Consider the following 19833-nt stretch of genomic DNA (forward strand, 5'->3'; position numbering starts at 1 on the left):
GACCCATTTGACTTTGTAGGTGTCGACACCACAGTCCCCCAGTTTTTTAATGAGAATGGGGTAAGAGACAGTGTCAAAGGCCTTCCTAAAGTCCAGAAAGACTACATCCACTGCTACCCCTACATCTAAGGATTTGGTGACAGGACCTCCCTCTAATGAACCTGTGTTGGTTGCCCCTAAGCATAACCTCCCCCGCTGGCCACTCGTGGACATGCGCCAGGATAATTCTCTTAAAAAACTTACTTAGGATTGAGGTGAGACTAACTGGCCTATAGTTTCCTGGGTCCTCCTTCCTCCCTCTTTTGAAAATGGGAACCACGTTGGCCCTCTTCCAGTCCTCTAGCACCACACCAGACCACCATGACTGCTGTAAAGCCGTCCTTCTTTTTAACAAAATTATTTGCTAAATAGGCCAAAATTTGTGAAGGCTAGTAGTTTTAGACAATCTGGAACTGTATTGTTGTGCAAAAAAAGAAAAAAAAAACAGTTGCATGAAAGCTTTTCCTACCTGTAATAGTCTATAGTAATAAAATACAGATTAGCAATGCTGTATGTTGGTATTACAATTTTTGTCCTATGAAGGCAAGTGTACCCCTTGGCACCACCTTGTTTATGCACCCAGGGCTCTGGAGTCTTGTAGTTTTCCTGGGAATTATCAGTTGAAGCAAGGAGCACTAGAGAAAAGGTCAAAGATACAAAAGAAGAGAAATCTGAAGAGAGCAGCACCTGTTCCTTTACCTCCATCCTTCCAGTGAGGAAAGTCTGTATTAAGCTCCCTAGATAAAGCACTTGGGTATTCATCTCAAAGGAAACTTCAGAAAGAATCTCATTCTCCCATTGTACTTGGCCTTGGTGAGGCCACAGCTGGAGTACTGTATCCGGTTTTGGGCTCCACAATTCAAAAAGGATGTGCATTAGCACAGTTAAGAAGCTTGAGAGAGTCCAGAGAAGAGCCACATGCACAAACAGAGGTCAGGAAAACAGACCTTACAATGAGAGGCTGAGAGCCATGGGACTCTTCAGCCTGGAAAAGCACAGGCTCAGGGCAATCTGATGGCCCCCTATAAGTTTATAAGGGATGTTCACCAGGATCTGGGGGAACATTTTTTCACCAGAGCGCCCCAAGGGATGACAAGGTCGAGCGGTTATAAACTCCTGCAAGACCATTTCAGGCTGGACATAAGAAAGAACTTCTTTACTGTCCAAGCCCCCAAGGTCTGGAATAGCCTGCCATTGGAGGTGGTTCAAGTACCTACTCTGAACACCTTCAAGAGAAATCTGGATGTTTTTCTTGCTGGGATTCTATGACCCCAGATGACTTCCCGTCCCCAGGGCAGGGGGCTGGACTCGATGATCTTCCGAGGTCCTTTCCTGCACTAATGTCTATGAAATCTATGAAATCTGCAGGGGAGGAGATCTAAGACTCAGGTATGAAAAGTAGGATCTCTAGGGAAGGGGCAAGTTGTTTGGAAAAAGATTTCTTGTGTGCATCTCTGTAACCCACGGATGGCTGATAAGTGCTGTCCTCTTCTAGTGGTCACTGGGCCAGACAGGAAAAGCTCTGATGAACTGGCTTCAGCTATCTCTAACATAATTTGGTCTTTCAATACAGGCCCTAATGCAGACTCATGCATTAAAGAAACATCCAGAGTGCTCTGCACAGCCAGAAGTGCTGCCGTGACAGTGGGGACTGATGGCCCCTCTCCTCAGTCCTCGCTGTCATGGTGGCACTATCCCTGCTGTCACCCCCTGCCTCCAAGCACCAGGGCCACAGCAGGGGAATGAGCCCAACACTACTGGCCCTCACCTCCACTCCAGCTCCTCAGTCCCTGCTGTCATGGTGGCGCCATCCCCGCCGTCCCCCAGCAGGGCTGCTCCTTGGAGGCAGAGGAGGATGGAGTGGGAGAAACAGCCCTGGACCCAACATGGCAGGGGGACTGGGGAGCAGCAGGGAATGGGGCAGGATGAGAAGTGGGGGCAGGGCCGGATGTGGGGCTCCATTTCCCTCCCCCCCATGATGGCGGGGACTGAGGGGCTGGAGCAGGTGGGCGAGGGAGGGTGTATGGAGCCGGGGGAGGGGGGAAGAGGCAGAGGCAGAGGCAGAAGGGTGGCAGCACAGAGCATTGGGTAGCGCCACTCTGTCCCCACCTGACTCCCCCCCTCGTTATTTTTGTTGGGCAATTGGCTAGTGCCCTATAATGATTAGATTAGGGGGTTGGAGGAAGGAGTAAAAAACTAAATACAGCTAGCTGTCTTGTACATTTAAATATACATTTGGCATAAGCCTCAGAGGAGGTACATAATAACAGCACATTATTTTTGGCATAAATAAACCCCCATGAGGTTATTCAGGATGGCAGTTTGAAACAATATCCCAAGAAATATTCGGGATGGCAGTTTGAAACAATGAAGTTAGGAAAGGAGTGGCCTACCCAAGTTCACACCACTAGGAGCAAATTTAGTTCTGATGCCTAGTGTATGTAGCCCAGGTACATCCACAGGGTGTGCCCTGTCCTTTGGTGACAGTGGTGGTGGTCAGGCAGGGTGCTGAGGAAGGGGTCAGCTACTAAAGCAGGTTCCTCCCCTCTCTATAGAGCTAGGCCAAAATACTTAACTATGTACAAATTATTACAAGAATAAATACAGACACTTAATATAAAACACAGAATATTTACAAGGCTTAACATATAATACTATATATAATATTCCACAATTCACATATAATACCAAATATGAACCAGATAACTTACAACCTATACAACACAATTAACACATAGGGATATTAACCTATATAACCCAAGTAACTTAACTATATTTCTTTAAACCTTCACAAATAACAATACCAATATACATGAGACATTAAAACACATAAACCATATAAATCCCCTTACAGAATACCCCTAGGTATATAGCCCTTAACACGACAACCTCAAAATAGGGAGTGCACTCAGCATCTCCCCGAGGGGTTTCCCTGAAGCCCCCCCTCTTTAGGGGCCTGGGACGTGGACATGCGCCTCCCGCAATGGAGGGTGGAGGCGGCAGAACCTCCTCATCTATGTCAGCCTCCCCTGTGGGGCCCGCTTCCCCAGTAAGTTATGCTTCCTCTCTGGAGAAGTCAAGACTCGTCCCATGGTGGCTGATCCCATAAGAGCCTCTCTCCAGTGGTACCTTTTGGCTCTCCTCGATGGCCTGGCGCACTGCACTGGGCACCCAGGGCTTTCTCTCTCTCATGGGAGCCAAGTCCTTGCAGGCTACAACTCCCTGGTCTCACACCAGGGGTTCACCCCTTTCCCGGTCCTACTTTGGGCACCAGGGCTCTTTTAGTTAAAACTGGAGCTGTACTGTGGGGCTCCAGTCACTCGGCCTAGGGCCAGGGCTAACATGCGAAGCCATGAGCTGCTTCCAAGGCAGTTCTCCATGCACCGACCTGAGCACCGGGTGAGGCCCAAGCAGCCTTGAGCTACTGCCAGGGCCAGCTCTCCATGTGCCAATCTGCACACTGACTGCCCAGCCACTTGCTGGGTTCGCAGACTCAAGCTGCCTTGAGCAGGTCCTAGAGCCTGATCCCCATGCGCCAAGTTGCGTACAACTGAAGCTCAAGCAAGGTCCTAAGGATGGCCATCTCTCTCCTCTCTCCTCGCTGTCCCTCATCATCTCTCCCCAGCCTGCTGAGCATGCTCCGCTTTTATATTCTTCAGGGGCTCCACCCCCAAAGTTCTCCGGGCCTGGCTGGCACAGTTCCGATTCAGGTCCAGCTGCTCCTTGCCCCCTCCCTTCGGAAAAGGGCGGGGCATCGCTTTCCTTGTGCTGCCTCTGGATTGGTGGGTGGGCTCCACCAATCAAACAGCAGACCCTTGATCCTGGGACTCAACCCAAGCTCTGGAAAGGTAAGACTGCTACATGTACAGTACTGCCCTAACCACTCCACCTCCATTCCTCTGTTGTCCTTTTTGCTTGTATTATAGCAGTACTTCAAGGCTCAGCCAAGCACAAGGCTTTGGTACATACATAAATTGAGAGACATCCCCTGCTCCAAAGGTTTACAAATTAGGCAGGGTATATATGAAAGGAAGATTATTTCTCATCTATAAATCTGGAACCTGGCCACAGACAGAGAGATTAAGCATCTCGCCCACAGTCAAACACAGAGTTTGTGGCAGACCTATGAACTAAACCCAGATTGCCCTGGCCAATGCATTACACACAACACTACCCTTTTGTTGCCCAAAATATTACTGAGTGATATTACTATTCAGCAATTGTCTTGTAAACAGATCCAAGGAAAATAAGATTTAAGTTGTCTTTGAAAAATCCCTATCAGCCTACATTGCCAGTTGTCCTTGAATTTGTCTTTTTTGTCTGACAGGCAATAAGATCTGTGACACCTAAATCATTGCAGGTCACATATTGATCTTGCTTTCAGTAAAAGAAGTCTGTAATTATACGATACATTTTTTCTACTCAGTACAAGCTGGTTGTTGCGACTACATTCTTTTTGTGTCGTACAATGTATTAAAATTCCCAGGAATAAGAAACTGGGGAAGTTTTTATAAATGTTTAACACTAAGGACATCTCCTTCAAAGTTTTAGATACAATAGGGCACTCCCCAAGGGCATGGGTCTAATGAACCAGTTTCAGCATACACTTTAGATAAATGCAGAAATTTTAAGGCCAGAACAAGACCGTTATACTAATCCAGTCTGTCCTCCTGCATAACACAGGTCATAATGCTGCACCGAGTAACACCTGCATGAGGACCAAAAAACCTATGGTTAATCTAGAGCATATATTCTGGAAAGACAGCTTGGGGGATATGTCTGTCCAACTACAAATGCCATTTTGTCTTTTATGATTTTAACCTTCCTTGTAGATTAGACTATCCATTTTGTAGCAGAGGCTTGACACCTAGTGGACAGACTGTGACTGAGAAACTGTGGCAGTCAAGGGCTATCAGTATTGAACAATAGTTTCTACTTGAACTGTGGCATTTCTTATATCAGAAAATTTCTCTACACAAAAATCAATGATAGAAGGCAGCTGGAGCTAGAACTTTGCAGCCTCCTACCCATAGGAAAATAGGGGACAGACTAGGTTTTAAAAAGGGGGCATCTTAAAACCAGAAGTTATTCCAGAAAGAGAAGGGAGATAGCCAGGGCAAAAAAAGCCAGAAGGGCTAGCTGCCTGGTGAGAGACTCAGGCCAGAACAGGGATTGAGGAGGATTACAGTCAGGAATTCACTGTTTTCCTGAGTCACAGGCTAAGTGCTGTGTAACAGTAAAAGGAATTGTGGAATACAAATTTCCTTTCCTGCATCCTTTGCTTTGCTGCCACATTGGTCCAGAAGGTATCACAGCCAGGTAGATTCTGGGGGTATATGTCTAAGAAACTGAGGGCTCAGTTGGACTGTAACACTTGGTCTGGGGCTGAGGTGGCTGGATTACACAGTCCCACTGCTCGAAGGATGTCAGATGTGTGATCTGTACCTGGGAACATAGCTGAGAGACCTAGAGCTAGGAGCAATGACCAGTCACAACCCAGACCCTGGGCTCTTAGACACTTGGGAACTTAGTGTAGGGCTTTTCATGTGATGAAGATGCTAGTGATGACTAACTACCATCACAGTTCATTTTTGTTGGCTTTATTTCCACTTGGCATTTGTTCATCATTATCTTCCAGGTGCTGGATCTTGTTATACATGTCTGCTAATCAAGTAAAACCCCGGTCTCATTGACGTGTGTAGGAATGTTGAACCTGGATTTCCCCCTCAGAGGTTGTGCTCAGCTTATCAACAGCTACCGTTCCCTCTGTACAAGTAACCTATTAGTATCCTCATCTAACTCCACCAATATTTGCATTACCTGCAAACTTCATCAGCAATGATTTTGTTTTCCTCCAGAGCAGTAAAATACTGAATATTCAGTATAGCAATGGGTCAAGAACTGATCATTGCAAGACCTTACTAGACAACCAGTGTTGCTATAGGTGTCAGGGCTTGTTTGGGGTTTGGGGTTTTTTGCCTTCCTCACATGCACTAGTTGTTGGCTGCAGCCAAGGCTGAGGTTTTTGACTGGGCTGTGCCAATGCTTCCGTTGAGACTAAAAACCCAGAGATTCTTAGCTTGAGGATCCTGCTCCTCTGATCAGGGTAAGACCAATCACCACATTTGGGATCCGGAAGGAATTTTACTCCACAGCTTGCCATGGACTGGGGTGGGGGTTGCAGTGGGGGAAATGGTCCTCTGATCCCTCAAGTTTATTTCAACAAATTATTTCCCGTCCTTCCAGCAGCAGGACACACAGTGACAGTGCCCTCATCCCTCTGCTTTACCTGTGACAGGTTAGGGTGTTCTTGGTGTTCTAGGGTTCTGTGCCTGGCAATCGTGTGAGAGGGCTGTCCATGCAGTTTTCTAAACAGGTTAGACATACATGTGTAGAGGATGGTTTAAATAAGGATGATTCTGCCTTAGGCAGGGAGCTAGACTACATAACCTCCTCAGGTCCCTTCCAGCCCCATTTGTCTATGAATCATTAATTGTTCTCTTTACAGGATTATGTTTACAACATTAGACGTAGTTTTTAATCCATTCAAGACTGACCATATTGAATTGTATGATGCTAATTTTTATCAGAATGTCACGCAACACTAAGTCAGCTGCTTGCAGAATTCTAACGCCTGAATTTGTTTGACAAGGCCAATTGTCCATTACTTTAACTTGGGTAAGCATCAGGCTAACTGGCCTGTAATTACCTAGGTCATCCCATTTCTTGCTAAGTGATAGTACATCAGTTTCCCGGAACCTCTCCAGCTTCCCAAGATTTGTTAAAAATTAACATTAGTGGTTTGGGGAGCTCAGTACTTTGAATATGTCCTCAAGGCACTGATTAGTGCCTGTATAAGTTTGAGTCTAATCAAATCCAAGCCCAGCAACAAAGCCTGAGTAAACCTAGAATTAAGGGACAGAAATCTTCCCCTCACAGAGACTCACCCCAATACAGGGATCACCTGAAGGGCTGCTGCAAGAACATGTTTTAACTCTATATTGGGTTTTGACCTCCTTTAGCATGCCCTGCCCTAAAGTCCAGAGGTGTGAGTTGCATGATAAACAGGAGGTACGAGATCCTGCTATGACTGTGTCTTGTATACAGTGCGGGTGCAGCATTTCTGCCACCTTTGTTCTGGTTATAGGCTATGGCTCTCCCCCAGAGCTGGTTGGAAAATGGAGCTACTGTCCCATCTGAAACACGCCCCCCCATAAGAGATGAGAACCCCCTGTAAGATCTGAAAATCGTAACCTTGGGGGGTCTCTGGTTTTATTATGGCATTATGAAGGGCAGCCCAATTTTTTTTGCAGACCCTCCAAGAATCAAAGTACTATTTGAACCTTGAATGTCAGGCCACAGCCTCAAACCAAGAACCTGACAGCACAACCACTCATTTCAACTTGCCTCCAGGCTGCCTGCCCCCAGGGCTAGCCACCCAGACTGATCAAAGCTGGCATGAAGCCTCCAGTAGGGCCTAACCAGTTCATTGGCCCACTTCCTATCATTGGCACTACCACTGGGGTCAGCTGTCACTTCCCACATAAACACCTGACCCAGAACAGGATGTATTTGGGCAACAGGGCTCGATCTAACCCAAGACTACTTTGCTGCTTCCTGTGGCTTGCTCCACAGTTTTGCTCTCTCTCTGATTTACCAGATTTCTGACAATGGCTCATCCCTGGACTTTGCTCCTGGATTGACTTCCTGGCTTCCTGACCCACTTCGATCTTGGATTCAGCTTACCCACCCCAGCCCTAGTTGGTGTCTTGATCCCCAAGTGGCCCCAGACCTGGCTGCCCATGTCCCTGCATGACAATATGTTGCAATCAGCACTCTGTTTCAATATTGAGCCATTCAGAAACTTTTCAATCAAATTCTGTTGAAAGGAACATGGTTGTGTAAAACCTTTCAGCACAAGTGTGGTTTTCGAGAGAAAACCGTTCCATCAAACCCTTTGCCCTGTAGGAAATGCTGTAAAATTCTAAACGTTACAGTATTGTTAACAGTAAATAAATTGGCATTACAGTACACCTGATAGCCTGCTTTCTATAGGCTTAGACCTAGTTCATTTGTAAGCTCATGAAAAATGGTTTAGTTACTTGTTTGAAATCCTGTATGTACTAATGTATGCAGCCATATGAGCTACAGACTGACTCAGTTATGCATCTTCTTTTCTTAGGAGTTGTTTGTAAATATAAGGTTTTTGTTTAAATGTGAAAATGTTCTGTATCCAGTGTACATTTCCCTGCATTGACTTGAGTGGTAGAATTGCTGATCTCTGCAATGCTTTAGGCATTTCTCAGTCTTTTCCTTATATAGTGGACTGATTAGTTTCACTGGCAGGAGCAGGTTGCCCTCCAGAACTGATAACCAGAGTTGGCTACTGCCTTAGGCAAGGCAAACTGTCAAATACCTGCACTTCCCAATGTGGAGTCACCCACATAAAGAGTTACTGAATGTTTTGTTGCTGTGGGCAACTGCTTGTTCCCTGTGTTTGGCAGAGATGACCTGGCTGACACCATCACTTTTCTGCACTTTTATCCTCTCTTCCGTACTGCTGCATGGGGGATCATAGAGTTAGCCAGGGCCTGATCCGGTGTCTGTTCTGGAGTAAACAACAAAGAAAAGCTAGGAATCTGGGCCGCCTCACTTTTTAAATTACAATCAGCATATACTTCCTTCTCCTTAGTGACATCTTTTAATCACCTACAATCTTTCCTCCCCCCTCAGCCACTTTAATCTCCGCATTCCTGCCCCAAATAGTTTTCCTGCTACCACATACCCTCCCATGCTTTTCCATGCTCAACAAAACGACTGTAACCCACTAGGGGGAAAGCCAGGCAGAGCGGGGGTAGGGGGTAGGGGGCAGGGCGACCTTGCTCTGGAGGAGACAGCTCAGCCCAGCTCAGCCCAGGGGGACTCTGGTTTAAGTTAAACCCGGAAGGGGTCTGGGACAGACATTGAGTAAACCATTTTGACCCAAATTAGGTAAGTCTGATTCAACCAAGTTTATCTCAAACCAGTTCCAGCCATTTTCAAACTGGTTGATGTGCACTGAATGTCTCTTCTGTTACAGGTTTAAACCCATTTCTGATCACTTAAACGAGTTTATGTGTAATGTCTGCCCCTGGTGCCAAGCTCTGTAGCTAGACTTGCTCCTAACAAGAACCCAGATTTACCCTTGATGATTTTCCTACTCCAATCTCTCAGCTGTGCTACACAACATTTTCCGCAGAGCATCCTCTGCTGTCTCTATGGCAACCAGTAAGTGATAGAGGATGCCTTCCTATGAAACAACAGCCAGCAGGTTTGGGGCCTGGAGGGGGAGCGCTGCAGACTCAAGGCAGCAGCTGGAGCTGTCCCATAGGGACCCAGGGGTAAACAAGGCCAGGGAGCGAGCACCGCCTCTAAATGCTCCTGACTACTGATGGTTGTCTTTACCACATTGCCTTGTGTTTGGAAAGACAGAAGCCTCCCTCCTCTCCTTCCAGCTCGCCTGTCTTTGATTCAAAGAGGAGTAAGGGTCCTCAGGTCCTCTCACATGGCTTCCTGCACAGGCTTGTGTGGAAGACAGGGTGAGGAGTGCTCCTAAGTGACCATTTCACTTGTTCAGCATGAGAATCAAACTGGAGCCATGTACAGGGGCTGAAAGGAGTTCCCTTGATTAGGAAAATGGACTGAGGTTTCCCTGGTGCTGGCAGGCGTGTTGAAAGGCAGCCGGGATTTTGCTCTCACACACGTAGACAAAAAAGAAAAAAGCGGTTCAGTTTAAACATCACCAACATAAAACCAGTCTAAGGGAGATCAAGCCCAAGCCACTTTGATTTTCAAGAAGCCATAACAGCCAATTAGCATTATCTACCCGTGTGTGCATCTCCTCCTTTGGCCTGGACAGCCAGGAGCAAAGCAATTCCAGCTCCTCAAAGGTTTTACCTTCTCTGTCATTTGTGCAGGTGGCCTCTTATCTATTAATGCGCAGCTATTTGTTTGCCTATTCTTTGCATTACAGTCAAACCTAGAGGCCCCAGCTGAGGTCGGGGGTCCATACTGGACACACCCAGGAAGAGACAGCCCCCACCGAGTCCCTGCATCTTAGCACCCTCATCCTGTGGTTAGCACAGACAAGCTGCTGGTCCCTGGCAAACGCTAACTTCAGTGCCATGGCCTGCCTGCGTGCTGTCATTTGCAGGACTGGGGACTAAGCAGACACGATAGACAGAGAATTTGCAAAAAAGGAGGCATTTGCTAGACTTATTGCCACTTAAATGGAATTTGTGCTTAGGACTGTATAGCTCTGCTAAGCTGGCTTGCTAGCGAGGCTATTCAGTGAAGTCTCAGAAATTTAGCTCAGCAAAAGGGATTTTTTTATTTTAGGTTCAGTTCATGTGAAGAGATCTCTAGAGAGATGTTACCTTTAACTCTAAATTTTTTGTTAACTGTCTGTTCCATGTTCTTTTATGGGCAGTATGATATTATCTGGCCCTCTAGCAACAGTTTAAATGTCTCCCACAGGTTGGAGATGGATATATCTTCTTTTAGTTTAAAGCCAGTCCTTGTTTCCTGAATTATATGAAATGATACGATGCTTAAATATTTCATTTTGCTAGAGTTGGCGATTTAACCTCAAGCTCCTACTGTGCTCTGTGCCATATCTGTTAAAGCTAACTTGTCACAGGTTGTTTTGTAGCACGTGCACCCCCAAGCACGCACGCACAAATTTGCAAGACTTCAGAAGAAGAGCAAGTATGTGCTGCCATTGTTTAAACATGTCATTAGGCCTTCTGATAAAAATGTGAAACCATCCTTTTTTTTCCTCTCCAATTTTAAATGGAACACCCTCTGATCTTTGCCAGAGAGGTAAAAGCATCATAAACAGACTGAGGGAGCTATTATAAACCAAATCCTAGTTATAACTCTTTTGTAATGTAAAGATGAGGTTTTGGGGTTCAGCTTTCTCCAGGAGAGGATATTTTGAGCGGTACAGTTCAATTAAAAGTGCTTAAGCAGTTTCTTGACTGCTGTAAGACATCCCTTGTATGTACACACATACACATGCCTGTTTTTAGCTCAAGCTTATATAATAATTATATGTACACATATAAGGCTGCTTGGTTCTGACTGAAAAATTTAAAAGCAGGTTCCATTTTGAACATCAGACTAGACTCTTCCTCAGGCATTGTTTATTCCATTATAAACCCAAAATGACTGCACATCAGCATAATAAAATCCTCATCTAGATTATGCTCTTTTGGGGTGTTTGTTTGAATTTGCTCTGGGTGGTGCCCAGGCCAGCACTATTTTTGGTAGTGTTACTTCAGCTGTTGAAGAGCCCAGGGGGGGAGGAACTGAGTATGGTTCTGCTAATCAGCAGGCAGAATTTAAGACAGTGCAAGAATATCCTTTCTATGCCTGGGCAGTGCAGTTTGGCTCTTGTGATACAGATGTGCAAAGAGAGGTGGATAGAAAAGATAGTTCCATCATTATGCAGATCCACTGGCCATATTTCCCTTGTCCTGGAGAGGTTAGGACTGCATTACTGACACACCAAGCCTTGGGGAGTAGAGTCCTTTTAGCTCCTATATGGCATGGTCTTTTACCAAGCCTAGATACTTGGAGCTGCTGCAAGGGGTACAACCTGAGCTCAAGAGCAGACCTCCAGAGTGTGGACACATGAAAACCTGGAGCCCTTTCAAAAGGGGAACATTTACAAAGGCAGCAGATGGTGCCTTCTGTTTTTCTTTAGAACCTACAAAGGCTGTTGCTTTACTGTGGGGGGTTAACCAGATGATAGCAATGAAAAAAGTCATCCTCCTCCTCAAAGGTCAAGTAGCTGCTGCAACCCCACTACTGAAGACAGTAGGAGGTTATGATCTTGCCAGCTTTTCCTATATCTTTATAAACCTGTAGCACAATTCAGTTTGTCACTTTACCTCTTTATGTAGTTAGTGCTAATCACATCTTTGCTTGATCCAAGTTCAAAATAACCTACTGGCAATATGTATGTGCCTTTTCCATTGCAGTGAAAAAAAAAAGCTTCAGATCATTTAGAATGTAATTTTCATTATGACTTAGTATCTTTGCTGTTTTAAAGACTCTCAGAGTAGGAGGGTGGCTTGCTTGAGGTCACACAGGAATCACTTGACAAAAGAACCTTATAAAGATATGAGAGTAATTAGGTGCAGAACTCAAATTAGGATAGTCCAGAAGTCCATTATAGCTATATTCATAAAAAGACATCCAAATTCCAGAAGCCCATAAGTGAGTCCACATTTTGATTTAAAAATGTATCTCTTACAAGAAGAAAAAAAAGGTACAGATTCAGAAGCATCAGGAAAACCACATATACTTGCTAAAGAGCTGATACTCCAACTTCTCTACCTAGTTTTCCACAATCTCCTGACCACCCTAAAATAATTTGCCACAATCTTATACTGCACCATGACACTTTATCAATAAGCAAGTTGATTAACTCTTAAGTTGAGCTGACACTGTCCGCATCTACATGCAGTAGCGTCACATGGCAACAATTGTGATATGAGGCTACTGTGCAGTAGTGTCATGAAAGAGATGTTTGTCGGTGTTACTACAAGGTAACTTGGGTTACTGTACAGTCATTTAGTACTTATATAAACAAGGGGGTTGTTTATATAAATACTAAAAGACTGTGCAGTAACAACTGCACAGTCAGCATCTTGTGTAGACGTGGCCACTGTGTCAGGTTGACGCGCTATTGAAGCGCTCAACAGCCTCTAAGATTCTCTTACTGCTGTAGACGAAACATCACTTCAATTTAGGGCTGATTAAACCCCCATGTCATGCACACACCCCACTGACTTACTTGCCTCTCTGGCAGAGAGGGGAGAGCAAGCTGCCGGCAGACGGAGTGGTCCCTGGGCTATGGGAGGGCTGGTGCTTCCCTCCACAGCAGTCGTGGCCCCTTAGGCAGCACCTGCCTGCAGGCACCCAGTTCAGGCAGTCCCGGGGGACACTGCAGCTGCAGAGGGAAGCATCAGGCAGGCAGGAAGGCTCCAGCAGGGGGGAGATTAAGCTCACTGCTTTTTTTGGACAGATCATGCTTTCCCAGGCTGCTGCCAGGCTACCTACACGGGCTTCCTGCAGAGCCATGGAGCTACACAGAGCCCAGTGCTTTGTTCTGTGGTGGTAGGGGCAGCAAACTAAAACTCCTTGAAGGGCCCCGAGTCATTTAAGGCACATTGCGCCACCAAATTTCCTACAGTGGCTGGAATTAATGCGCAATATGCTGCTGAGGCATGCAAACACCAACACCATTAAAGCAGTGCAAAAGCATTTAGCCTGCTTTAAACTGTTGTGCACACATGCCTCTTGTTTCATCTATACATGGCCTAGTAACCCCACGCTTGAGGGGGTTTTTAAAAAAATCCCACAAATACAACATTCTGATTTTCATTTTTTATTTTTCCTGTAAGCAAGACATGAAGTGTAAAAAAATATATAAAGCCTGGGTTAAAACTTCAGGTAGTTCAAATCATCATCACTGGACATGTCTATGTGTGTGCTTTAATGTGTAAGGGACTATTTTAATGTGCATTAAAGCATCACATAAAAAAGTGACATTACACTAATGTATAGTTTACTGCGCATTAAGGGTTACTAAAAAAACATGCAGATGTGCTACTGAGCATTAGTGCAGCATAAAGACAGAAAATAATACTAGCAGATATCTGCCTCCCATAAATCAAATGAAAATAGGAAAATCATTCTATTAGTAAAAAAACAGTACATCCTGTTGGAGCCCAGAACAAAATATAATCCTATATAATCAGGGTAAAATTAAATAAAAGCTATTTTTTATGATAGGCATGGGTACATAGAAATAGAAAATTCTGAAAGGCAACATAACTGCATTAGAACATTTGGATTTGTACAACTAATACCACCAGGTGGATTACAGCAACAAAAGAAATAGCAATTCCCTTTAAGTTAGTTTTCCAGGGGCCACTTCCAGGGATCAGATTTTAAGTGGTGACAAAGGAGCTTCTATAAGTATTACCATCAACAATGGAATGGCTAGAAAATAGGGAGATGCTCTTACTGTAGACAAAGGATCAAGTCCAGGAAACAATTTGTTAAAGGAAATGAGTTAACCTTTGATAACATCTGAAAAATTTCACTAGAGTCATGAGGGATTACGGAAGTTTGAAAAACAGTAAATATAACTTCTTCCTTTAAAGAATAAAGGAGTCTTGCTTTAATATGATATTGCCTGGCAGAAAGGGCCCAGGCTACCTGCCAGGGAATATCTCTGGCAATTAAGGCCTTCCCACAAGATAAAGGCCACCAGAACATGGGGAAAAGTTGGGCACAGGTCTCTTCCAGATGTTTGAGAGGGTATAATTATGGTGTTCCTATCAGGTGCTCTTTTAAAACTCTTCCAAGATGCAAGTTGTTTATGCTTGCTGATTTAAAAATGGTTGACTTGGGTATCTGCTCTTTAATACCCTCTTGGATTACTTTTAACCCTCTTGGGTTTCTGTTATATGATGAAAGATTTTATATTCTATGATATGAATACAACATCTGGCTTTTCCAAAATATATAATAGAATTTTTCTGCATGATTAAACACTCACTGTTTAATGCTGTTATATACAAGAACTTCAGAACACATTAGCCTTTTAGGCCTGGAATCTATTATGTCTACTTATCTGTAGAACATTGCTTTAATATGGGACTAAAGAAATTATATTTTTAATAGTAACATGCAGAATAAAACCCCCCAAATACATAACTGCATTTAACAAACAACAAAATCCACTCTCACTTGGTACCTACAATCCTTCTTCCCCTCAAACAATTAAATCTGTCACCCAGGCAAAACAATGGAATTAGACTTTATTTGTAAAGAAACAAAGGAGGATAATGCCATTCCTGTCAATCAGTGTTGGTTTATGGAAAATATTATCAAATTTATTTGATAATTTTTTATGAGATTACTAGTTTAGTACATAAAAACAGCAGTGTTGTTATAATAGATGTTTGTAAGACAGTTGACTCACTACTATACAACATTTGATTTTAAAATAATCAAGTAGAAAAATCAACATAGCATACATGAAATGAATAGCCTTGTTAATGCATAGACTTTAAAATATAAGTGTGGAATTATCATCAAACGGGCATATTTTTAGCAAATCCCCACAGTGACCAGTTTTTAGCCCTGGACTGTTCCATGTCCTAACAATGACCTAGAATGAAACACAAAAATCACATCTGATAAAGTTTGTAGATGGCACAAAGGAAAGCTAATAAAGAGTCCAGATTACTGATATAGAATGATCAGGATCACTTTCTAAGCTGGGCACAAGCCAACAATATATATTTTAAAAATAGAAAAATGTAAGGTCATACAAGAACGCAGGCCACCTTTGCAGGATGGGGAATTCTATCTTGGGAAACTGTCACTCTGAAAAAGACTTGAAGGGGAAGGGTCAACCTTGATAACTGATGAGTGCTCACAGATGCTGTGGCCAAAAAACCCATTGTGATTCTTGGGTATGTGAACATGGGGATGTCAAGTAAGCACTGGGGGATTGTTACCTTTATATTTGACAGAGGTGCTACAGGAATACAGTATCCAATTATGATGCCCCTAATTCAAAAAGAATGTTGTTAAATTGGAGAAGGATCAGGGAAAAGCTGTGGGAATGATTAAAGGACTGAAGAGCATGCTTCACAGTAAAAGACTCAAGTTGCAAAATCTATTTAGTTTAAGAAAGAAGAATGGTTAGCAGATGATTTGGGCAGTCTGTAAACACTTACAGTACAGAAAATTGATAATAGAGGGCTCTTTGGTATTGTACCTGCCGGGCTTGGAACATTCGGTTGTGTACGGCCTTGGTCCGGGCAGCTGGTAGAGGGCGTCCTGCAGTCTCCTGTAGGACGGTGGGCAGCCGTTTATCACCTGGGTGGCCTCCCCCAATCTTTCCTGCCACGACTTGGAGTGTTATACCAGTGGGGGGGGGGGCAACCACCAAGGAGTAGTGCAGTGGGGAGTCCGCCTGGCGGTCGTCCGTGGGGCTCCACCTCCCTTACACCCCAACCTCACGCCAACCTCTGGTGGGTCACCAGATCTTCTCGGCCGTACCTCCGATGATGTTGTCTCCCTGGAACTTGATGGCCTTTGTAGCCCTATCACATTCTAGGCCCTGCCTCCTGAGATAACTAACTCAGACAGTAGTGCTTCAGAGAATCACACCCTCCTGTCTCCCAGCAGTCCCTATCTGGGACTCTAAATTTACCCAGTGCTCAAATGAAAGATGGAGGACCAAAGAAAATATGATACAGTGATATCCTGCCTGCATTGCTTCATCCTACCTCTTAGCACCTCCAAAAGGGGGAAACAAAAAGGAAAACCCAACACAAACTAAGTGTGGAAGGAACTGTCTGGTCCTTTCCCCTGCCCTTCTGTTAGGGCAACGGAGCAACCTTTGCTCCCTAAGATCCTGCTGGGGTTTGGCCCTTCATATAGTCAGCATCGACTGTGGCCTTTTGCCCCGGGTTGTTTCGCCTCTCACTCCACCCTGCATGGTAAGTGCCACTGCTATCCTTCTCCACTGTAGGAGATGTCCATCTTCTGGTATCCTGTGGTATCTCCCCATGCACCCAGCTATTTCTTATGGTATGGGCTGACACCCAGCCTCTGGCTGTTCTGCTTCGCAGCTCCCTTTCCTGCTCCCTTCTGTCTCCACCTGGAGGGGGAGCCTCCTTTGTCTCCCACGTTCCCCCAATGCTCCCGCCTCTGTTGGAGTAGAGAGCCTCCTCTGGCTCTCCCGTCCCTCTGCCGATCCTGTCTCTGTCGGCGTGGAGAGCCTCTTCTGGCTCCCCTGTCTCCTCACCACGCTGTTCCCCACTGGCGTAGAGAGCCCCTACCGGCTCTCTCTCCCTTGGGGTATCCTGGATGGCATCCAGCATCAGAGCCTTCCCCAACTCTGCTCTGCTCTGCCCGCTGTCTTTCCCAGTGGTCCATCTTATCCCCACTGGCCGGTAATTGCCGATGACATCACCAGCTAGTTTCAGCGGGATAAAGGTGCGGCTAATGACCCGTGCTGATTTCCTTTCTTGCTCCAGCTGCGCCATGGGTCCTGCTGCCAGTAAGTAATTTCTTTGAGTTATTTTTTGTATCTTTTCCTCTTCCGATGCATGTTCCCCACCCCAGGGGTTCCCTGTTCATTGTTTGGGGTTCTTTTCCCCGCTCTTCCCCGGGACAGGTATAGCAAACAAAGGAGCAACCTAGAAGCTAAACCTAGATAAATTCAGATGATAAATAAAACCAGGGTTTTGTTTGTTTGTTTGTTTTTAACACAGAGAGCAATTTGCCATGGGCACATATTACCCTATTTTTTTATATCACTGAAAAATTTTAAATGAGGATTGAATGTTTTTTCCTAAAAATATATTCACTAATTCAATTGGAATTAATTCAGGGGAAGCCTGTAGCTTGTGACATTCAGTAAGGAACATACTGGCTTCTTTTGGTCTTTTAATCTATGCATAGATGGTCTGGGATTTGCATATTTGCAGTGCCTACAGTCACCCTAAGAATGTATTCATTTTTTAAAAAAACACTCACACCCAATAAGGAACACTGAAACTTATTATTGGCATTTATTTGTATTCCTATAGTAGACACAAACCCTAATAATGTACTAGAACTTTGTTACATTAGGCCCTGAACAAGCAGAGCTTTTTCTTTTGTCTGTGAGTCTTTCCAAGGGATAAATTTTTGCTTGACAACCTTTAAATCACATTAAATCTAGTGTTAAACTCCCTTATTGGGCTGAAGGTTGTCAGTTTTAGGTGATAGGTTTGGGGTTGCTGTTGAAGCCCAATCCAATTCTTTTGAAAAACAAGCAAATTGGATTCTCACTGTGGCAGAAAGAAAAAGAGAAGATCAGAAACTGCAGCTTCATTTTTTCCTCTTTCCCACTTACAGCTTTGCTGCTGAAAACACAGGCAAAGCAGCCAGCAAGCATTCTTATTAGCCACTTCAGCACCTGATGAATTTTCACCAGCATTTGGCTGTAATTGCTTTAGCTTGGCCTTGCTGATTTCTGTAGTGTTGGGTAGTACATTTGTTTTGGCTGATGAAAAGGTGGACCCAATAAGTCGAGGGAAGAATTTAACAAAATGAAGATAGGGTTGGTGCTTCAGGTTTAGCCAGACTGAAAGGGGGCAGTGATGTCATCTGGCTCTCTTCTTTCCCTTGTTTAGAATGTCTTTCATGGTTCAAAAAATGGAGGCACAAGAACACGATGGCAAATGCTAGGTGATGGTTGTGATGGAAGCCAGGATGGGAAGTCAACTTTCTTCATCTTTCTTTCACTCCTTCCTACAAGTAGGGATCTACCCAATTCAAGGTGGTGGCCAGGTGATTTCACAGGCAGATCGCCGGCCAGCCACTATTTTCACAGGGTTATCGTGTTGCCCTCCTACTATAATGTTTACTCTATGCATCTGAGTTCCAGGGATGGGGAACTCACTCAGACCTCAAATACCTTTAGGGCCTCAAGTCAGCACTCAGCAGAGACCGATGAGGTAGTAAACAGCTTTATCTTTATTAGGAACAGGATTTAGAAACTAACACTCACATCTTGCAGGGCGAACTTCAACCCACCACCAACAAAACCACACCCATGGGGCATCAGGGAGAAAGACTGGGTCATCCCACTGCCAGCCCCTTAAAGGTACATTACATCTACCACACCTACCATGCCTCTGATATGTCCTGGTGTTCCAGTGTCGCCACCCCCTGTCACTGATTGGTGGAAAGGGCTGTCTGTCATACAACCACATCCCTTACCACTGATTAGCTGAGAGGGATGTCCATCATACAGCCCCATCTCTCACCACTGATTGGTGGAAAAGAGTGGGGCCACATGACTGCCCTCTTGCCTGCTTGCCTTCAAGCTAGGTTGTTTAGCTGGGAGGACTGCTGGCTCTGAATGGGGACCCAGCATTTTATTTTTGGTAAGTTTTGTTGTTGTTGTTGTTGTTGTTGTTGTTGTTGTTGTTTTGGAGGGGGGGGGTCCTCATTGATTTCACAGCGATCACCCTACTGCAACATTTCCACCAAATCCACACAATCACAATCTGAGTAGATCCTTAGTCATTAGTGGAGTACAACAACCTCCATGTCCAGTTTTCATGGGATCTTGTACCAGTGCAGGGGTGAACAGGTACTTAAATGTACTCCAAGCTTGTAATAAACTGTTTAAATTTATGTAAGAGGCAAGCATCACCTGGGGTGACGAGGAACAATGGTAATAAGCTAATGGAGAATAGGTTTAGGTTAGAGATCAGGAGGCAATATTTTACAGTCAGGGTGGCCAGAATCTGGAACCAACTTCCTAGGGAGGTGGTCCTCACCCCTACCTTGGGCAAATTCAAGAGGAGGTTGGACAATCACCTGTCTGGGGTCTCATGAACCCGGCATTCATTCCTGCCTGTGGTAAGAGGTCAGGCTAGATGATCTGTTCAGGTCCCTCCTGACCCTAGCTACTATGAAACTATGATTTCTGTGGGTGTTATCCTTTATTGGACTAACTGCATGCTAGAGACAGACTTAGACAAGCTTTTGAATCCATTGTTTTTCCAGTTTGAGGAAAAAGCAGGCACAGCAAAGACTTGAAACAGTCTGTACAGATGTGGAGAGAAAAATTCCAGTAGTAACAGACAATCAAATCACAGAAGAAAGGGTAACTTAATTAAGAGAAGATCAAGACCTTTCAGAATGGAAGAGGGTCATCTTCAC

This window comes from Crocodylus porosus, unplaced genomic scaffold (genome assembly GCF_001723895.1).
Source record: "Crocodylus porosus isolate Cpor-Errol unplaced genomic scaffold, CroPor_comp1, whole genome shotgun sequence".
NCBI lineage: Eukaryota > Metazoa > Chordata > Crocodylia > Crocodylidae > Crocodylus > Crocodylus porosus.